This window comes from Trichechus manatus, unplaced genomic scaffold (assembly GCF_000243295.1).
Source record: "Trichechus manatus latirostris isolate Lorelei unplaced genomic scaffold, TriManLat1.0 scaffold00102, whole genome shotgun sequence".
NCBI classification, from domain to species: Eukaryota; Metazoa; Chordata; class Mammalia; order Sirenia; family Trichechidae; genus Trichechus; species Trichechus manatus.
The window spans coordinates 2,174,260-2,182,346 of NW_004444038.1; the positions used below are offsets into that span (position 1 = coordinate 2,174,260).

An 8,087-nucleotide genomic window follows, 5' to 3' on the forward strand; every position below is an offset into this window, starting at 1 on the left:
TCAGAGTCAATCATCTGATATTTTGAATGAAGTTTTGTTCTGCATTATTCAGGTATTTTGAATATGTAATGACAATTTTTTTTTTGAATGAGAAAAGACTTCTAACCTATTTTGATCTGAGAGTCCCTCTGGGTTCTGATTTGTGGAAAATGTCCACCCCCAGCTCCTTCCATCAGCTCAGAAGAATCATGCATTATGTGTTTATTTTTCAGTTAAAATACAATTAAACTGAATTTCATTTAATAATTTATTTTAAAGATCCTTTTCCTTTGAAATTATTGGAGGCAGCATGTTGTTGTTGCTACTAGGTGCTGTTGAGTCATAAGTACTCAAACTATAAGTACTCGAACTATAGCTCAGAATCACTGCTGCCAAAAATATACTGCTGTAAGAATAAACAGCTGAGTACATATTAGAGATTAAATGATCCAAGTCTTTGATGTTTTCCTCCCGATAAACTCTATAACCTATTCTTCCTATTTCTTCAGTTGTCAATCTAAAAAATATTTCTAATAATGTCTGTAAAGAAGAAAAGTTACCCACTGTGAAAATGGCATAATAATAATACACTGTTTTATGTTTAGAAGAGGCACAAAGAATCTTTTGAGTGATTTTAATATAAAAATTATTTTTTTTAATAAATAAAATGGCATTTGTGAACTAATTCTAAAATTTTGAGGTAAATTTCTGAATAATTTTGGATACTAATTAGAATAATATTTTGTAAGATTCTCAGTCACATATACAGTAACTATTTCACAAATACCACACAGGTAAAGTTCCTCAAGTATTGGAACTATCCTCTTCATAAATTTGGGTTTATCATATATCATTAAAACGAATAGCCAAACCCATTGCCGTCAAGTCGATTCCAACTCACAGTGACCCTACATGACAGAGTAGAAATGCCCCATGGGGTTTCCAAGGAGTGGCTGGTGGATTCAAACTGCCAACCTTTTTGGTTAGCGGCCTGAGCTCTTAACCACTGCGCCACCAAGGCTCCTCTTACATCATTACAAGGCATTAATCTGCTATTTTCTTTTTTTCCAGTATGACCCAAGCTTCCTTATTAAGGGGCTGGTCTCATTAGATATCACTAACTCTGTCATCAACTGTGTGACTTCAGGCAACTTCCTTGGTCTCTCAATATCTCTCCTCCCTTGTACTATATAAAATTAAAGAGGATTGGATTAGGTTCTTTTCAAACCATGAGACACAGAGATTCTAACTAAACCAGTTTTGAAATACTTGTGGATGGTGTTTCTTTATAATAACACACTTGGACAGTTAACTGTTTAGACAGAGCGGAATGAAAAGGCTGGAGAAAATGACAGTACCATAGGAGGCTGATTCAAGCATGAAAAATGACACAGTGACTCCGTGTGGCTCACCTGCCTTCATTCTGGGAACAAAAAGATATGTATGACTAACCAATAATCCTCCAGCAGTTATAAGCGCAATTAATTAACTGGGAATGCAGGATTCTTGAATGCAAACTTGTTGCTATTCAATGTGAGTCATGCAGTACAAATTAATGTTGTCTTGTAGACATACAATCCTTGAGATTAAATGCCAAAATCCCATTTCTCCATCTTTTCTAAAAGGAGCAAAAGGAGATTCCTTTAAGAAATCTTATCAGTTCATGTCAAACCTGACTCAAGCTACAGGCCATTCAGTCTCTGCCACATTTCATCATTATCTTACACCCTAGCTCAGTCATTATGCCCTTGGGCATCTAAAGGTATTTGGAAAACAACAAGACAACTTCATTAAGACTGGCACATTACCAGAAATCCAGATGCCGAATGTAGTGTGGACAACAGGGTTGGCAGACACAGGTAATGGTTCAGTAGACAACCACGGTGATCAGAGCAATTAGGGGGGTTGAGAAGCATCTTCTTGATTTGGTGTGTGTTAGTAAGAGGGCTGTGATTTAGGAGTGGGACAATAAAATTGCATCCAAAAGATGCCTATGTCAGTGAGGTAGGTGATGGCAGCTAATATTGAGATAGTGCCTGGCAGCACCTCACACTCTTCCCTGCACGTTATCTTGTCTGCCCTTCCCAGCAATAGCAGAGGTGAGTCCTACGTGTGTTACCATCAGAATCAGCTAGGTGTTCATAGTAATGAGGGCCAGAGCTCAGTCAAGTACCACCTCTTTTCGTTCAGACACCTGAACCTCCACAATAGCACATAGACAACATTTCACTAGTCAAGAAAAATACAGATACTTTAGTCCCATGCAGGAATAGTTTTCCTTGGTTATCTAGATATTTTAATAAAATTTAAAGTAGGGCTTCTTTTAAACTTTGTATATATTTAAATAAAATGTAAGTTATCTAAATATTTAAATGGAGCCCTGGTGGCACAGCGGTTTAAGAGCTTGGCTGCTAACCAAAAGGTCGGCAGTTGGAATCCACAAGCTGCTCCTTGGAAACCCTGTGAGACAGTTCTACTCTGTCCTGTAGAGTCGCTATGAGTCAGAATCAACTCGACAGCAACAGATTTTTTTCAAACATTTAAATAAAATTTCTCTTTGGTTTGTACCATTATTGAAAAATTGTCTCAATTCTCAAAAGTCTGTATTAAACAAAATGAAAAATCAGCAAAGGAAAGCAAATATATATATATATATATATTTTTTTTAACTGTACTTTCAGTTTATCCAGGTTGACCCAGGTAAATATGATAGAATTGCTATAGCAAATTATAAAGACTGAATATATCTTTGGGTAAGCTATTTGGAGTTACTAGATACTGTCCAAAAAATACAATCATCTTGAATATATAACGAAAACCTTCGGGTTAAGTGTGTCACTTCTCAGGTATTTATTTTCTAAACCACCTTGTTATACACCCACCTCTCAGTGTAGGCTGTAGGGGTGAGAGAAGCCTCCTAACGCTTTACAGAGTGGCGTCCTGATGGGAGACACAGGCTGACTGGCTGCTGCCCTGAGGAACTAGGTAGCTTTCAGAAAGCTCTGTCTCTCTCCTAGAGCCCCTCTGTGCCTTAGTCTCCTCATCTGTAAAATGAGGACAGAAGCAGAACAAACTTGACAGAGCTATGACTGGGATACTCACTAAAGAGCTTGATGCCTGGTCCCTTAGTACATGCTCAGTAAACGTTAACTACTGCACACTGACAACCATTGAAAGTATGTGTTTTGCCATCAGTGGGGCATAAAGATTTGTCTGAACTTCAAGCCTTCCCTCTGCTACATTATCATGGCTGGCCTTGATTTATAGTCACCTTTGCAAGCTCCTTTTGATGAGACCATGGACTCCTCAGGGTTGGTCGTGCACTTCCAGTGTTGTATTTACTGATCTAATTCCTGCAGCAACTGGCTGGTGCGATCTGCGGCTTACAGCTGTTGTTGTTAGCTGCCGTCAAGTGGGCTCTGACTCGCGGAGACCCCACCACAACAGAATGAAACGCTGGCCAGTCCTGCACCATCTTCACAGTCTTGGTGTATGTGAGTCCATTACTGAGGCTGTTTTGTAGTGCCTTCCAGCCTAGGGTGCTCATCTTCCAGCACTGTATCGGACAATATTCTATCGTGATCCATGGGGTTTTCATTGGCTAATTTTTGCAAATAGATTGTCAGGCCTTTCTTCCTAGCCTGTCTTAGTCTGGAAGCTCCACTGAAACTTGTCCACCATGGATGACCCTGTTGGCATTTGAAATGCCAGTGGCACAGCTTCTAGCGTCACAGCAACATGCAAACCACCACAGGACGACCAACTGACGGACAGGTGGTGGTGTCTACCAGTGTGGGCTAAATAAACATCTGTTGTATGGAATCATGAAGTTTTAGCAAAACCTTTTAACAATAAAATGATTCAGTCTGATTTGATTTAAACTTACATTTCTCCACATCATTCAGAATATTTTTTGTTCAGTGGAAAATGCAAAAGTTTCAGAATACAATCCAAACTTTGATAGCTGCACCATAAACCTATATAGGTCTCTGACCCCAGAGTCCGAAAATAGGAAGCCTCAACAAGCACAGTAGATTTTGCATACACAGAGCTAAAAATCGGTTCATTTTATTGAGAGCCTTAAGAAATCTGCCAGCATTATCAGTACCTGATGTGGCAAGAGGAGAAAAGAGAAGGTCAATGCATGTGCTGAGGCAATTTTTATTTACCGTTTAAGAAAATTAACTTATTTTTCTTCATTATGTGTTGACACAGAATATTGCTTTTCTGAATAATCAGTTATATAATTCACTATTATACATCAATGACACATGGTTAAGTCCTAAAGATCTTTGAACTGCAGGGAGGGAAAATATTTTCCCATGATTTCTGAACTTAAGGCAATTCAGAATTGATTTGGGGGTTCATGGAAGACAAGCAGGCTGAAGCAGGTGCGTGCCCCTTGCCACTTAGCATTCGTACCACAGGACACGCAGCTCCATGGAGACGTGCAAGATCACATGAGCATCTGAGGCTTGAGCGGTTGCATGAAGTAGGCTTCTCTCTCTCTCCTCTCTCTCTCTCTGTTTCTCTTGCTTCAATTTCCCCGTCCCCATCATTCTGTTTCTTGTTCTTGAAAACTGCCTTGGATCAGAATCCCTTTCAACACCACCTCCTTTCCCTACATCCTTCTCGGTTCCATAAAAACGACAAGCCCCCCGTGAGGCACGACGAGAATTCTGTTTCTGGTATTGACCAAAATGTGGAAAAACAGGGTGTCACTGAGCAAACAGTCAGCCTTGGAATGGAAAGATCCCTTAGACCCTCCACTGCACCGCACTGAGCACAGTGGGGTGGCTCAGCTTTAACTCATGCAAAGAAGAACAAAAGCTTCAGGGCTGATTTTCCTTGAACTTCAGGGCCCCACTTGAAAACAGCAGCTAATTCCCATAGTCACAGACAGGTCAGGAATTTGATTGTCTAACATTCCTCAGAATTTATGGCCTTCATCACTATGAATGAGATCATTCAAAGGAGCACTCCTAAAGCAATAGTTTCAAGAATTATTATCACAGGGGGACCTCATACCATCCGGAAAGCAGTGCCGGGAGCAGAGCGCATCCGTTGGACTGGAGTCCCTGCACGGAGAAGCTCCTAGTCCAGGGAACAGATGAGAAGGCCGACAGAGACAGAAAGCCTTCCCCTGGAGCTGACGCCCGGAATTTGGACTTTAAGCCTGCTTTGACTGTGAGGAAATAAACTTCTCTTCGTTAAAACCATCCACTTGTGACATTTCTGTTGTAGCAGCACTAGGTGACTAAGACAGAATTTGGTACCGAGAGAGTGGGGTGCTGCTCTAACAGATACCTAAAATGTGGAAGCGGTTTTAAAACTGCGAATGGATAGACGTGCGGCAGTGACAGAGGACCAGCAGCCGCAGAGAACCTACAGCAGCAGAGAAGTAGCAGCAGCAGAGAACCAACAGCAGCAGAACCAGGAGACTGGTGAAAGGCAGCGCTGGAGCCCACCCACAGAGCGAGAGAGCTGAGTGCCTGTCTGCACGAGGCTTCCTGGTGAAGTGGGGTGCCTCCGGGCGCTTATCGGTGGAGCTAGGCTTGCCGACCCACGGAGCAAGGGAGCTGAGTGCCTGTGTGCAGGAGGCTTCCTGGCAGAGTGGGGTGCCTCTGGGGACTTATGCTGGTGGAGCTACTGAGCTTTGGAACACTTGCCCCAGCAGGGCAGATGCGGGCGTCAGGCCCGAGGGCCGAGAGGCCATAGGAAGCAGAAGCTGAAAAGACAAGGGACACAAGAAGCTGAGTTGCTTCAGCCTCAAAAGATGATATTGCTGCTAGGATGAGGATGGATACTGCCGAAGTAACTTAGTGAACCACAACTCCGTATTCAAAGCTCATCTCCTGCCACAGACAGGTTGACCAGAGGACCAGCTTTCACTTTCTGACGATCAGATTTTACCTTCCAGGCAAGGAAATTTGGACCGATCGTTTACATGTTCCACAAGAAGTACAGCTTATGATCCAAATTATTACTCAGACAGCCCTTCCTCAGATAGTTTTCTTGGCTCAGGCAACTTAAGAACCTTTGGCCAGAGTGCAAATGGCCAACGGAGAAATTCCACTCCAGCATCAGGTTCAACTTTGCAAAAATCAAGAAAACAGCCGGAGTCTTTTCCTTGAAACCCGAAAGACCTCAAGTGGATTATCAAACACTTTTATGGGAAAGTCAAACCATCACTGCCATATGTCTGTGTATGAAAAAATCTTTTCCTATTAAGCCTGTCCCAAGTCCATCTTGGAGTGGTTCATGTCGTTGAAACCTTTTGAGCCCCAAGAAAACTCAGAGGCGACGTGTTAACACAGCAGAAGAGACAGTTTAAGAAGAAGAGAGATTTACTGACAGCTGCTACAGATGGTCACAGGGAAACAGATTTCAGTAGCCAAAACCACTACACATTTTCCTTTACACCTGTCTCGATGTCTTAGTTCCAGTAAGAATACTTTGAAAGACTCACTGTTTAAAAATGGAAATTCTTGTGCAGCTCAGATCATTGGCTCAGATACTTCATCATCTGGATCAGCCAGCATTTTAACTCCGCAGGAACAACTATCCCACAGTGCATATCCCCTATCATCTTATACCCCAGAAGTTGTCACTTCTGGATCCAAAGATTCAGATTCTCTCCATCAATCCCACCATCACCACTCTCTTCCACATCAGCCAGATAACTTACCAGCTTCAAATACACAATCTGAAGGATCAGACTCTGTCATTTTACTCAAAGTGAAAAGATTCCCAGGCTCCAGCTTCCAGTCCTACTTTTTTCCAGGCAGAGCTGTGGATCAAAGAATTAACTAATGTTTATGATTCTTGAGCACGGGACAGATTGCATCAGATTGAAGAGCAGAAAGCATTGGCATTACAGCTTCAAAATCAGAGACTACAGGAACATTCAGCACGATTCAGTAGAACTGCATCTTCGCGTACCTCTTGAAAAGGAGATCCCTGTCACGATCCCCCAAGAAACAGAAAAGAAGGGTTAAAAATTAACTGATAGTAAAGATGAATTTCCTGAAATTACAGAGGAAATGGGGAAAGAAATAAAGAATGTATTTTATAATGGGAATCAGGACGAAGTTCTCAGTGAAGCATTCCGCTTAACCATTACACGAAAAGATATTCAAACTCTAAACCATCTAAACTGACTCAATGATGAGATAATCAATTTCTACATGAACACGCTGATGGAGCGAAGTAAAGAGAAGGGATTGCCAAGTGTGCATGCACTTAATACCTTTTTCTTCACTAAGTTAAAAACGGCTGGATATCAGGCAGAGAAACGTTGGACAAAGACAGTAGATGTATTTTCAGTTGACATTCATTTGGTGCCCATTCACATGGGAGTGCACTGGTGTTTAGCTGTTGTGGACTTTAGAAAGAAGAATATTACCTATTACGACTCTATGGGTGGGATAAACAATGAAGCCTGCAAGATCCTCTTGCAGTACCTAAAGCAAGAAAGCTTTGACAAGAAAAGAGAAGTGTTTGACACCAATGGCTGGCATCTCTTCAGCAAGAAAAGCCAGGAGATGCCACAGCAGATGAATGGTAGTGACTGTGGGATGTTAGCCTGCAAATATGCTGACTGCGTTACCAAAGACAGAGGAATCAACTTCACACAGCAACACATGCCATACTTCCGGAAGCGGATGGTCTGGGAGATGCTCCACCAAAAGCTCTCGTGAAGACTGTCTCAGCCGCAGACGTTGACCTTGGTGGGGGCCAGCTCTTTGTAGTCTACAGCTAGAGACCCTGGAAACAGCTGCTCCCAACCCTCTGTTCTTGTAAAGCCCTTGATGCTGGACCAGGCCTTGGCGAGTTGCATTCACAAGCATATCCGCCTTTCCTTTTGTATCTCAGATACTATTTTTGCAAAGCAACTTTGGTGCTGTGAAAGGGGTGAGGGACATCCCTAAGCTGAAGAGAAAGATTGTTTCTCACTTCTTCAGTTCTGCCATCTTGTTTTCAAAGGGCTCCAACCTCACTCAGTCCCTCCCTAATAAGGGGATTGAGAGAAGCTTGGAAAGAATCTTGGTTTCATATAAACTCTTGTTAGGCCTTACTGAGAGCTAGGAAAGGACACGGGCAAAAAG

The 8,087-nt window shown here is 42.2% G+C and overlaps 1 pseudogene; it reads left to right on the forward strand.

Annotated features, from left to right (window-relative positions):
* The first annotated feature begins 4,345 nt into the window (after nucleotides 1–4,345).
* Nucleotides 4,346–7,679, forward strand: LOC101344563 (sentrin-specific protease 1-like; annotated as a pseudogene).
* The last annotated feature ends 408 nt before the right edge of the window (nucleotides 7,680–8,087 follow it).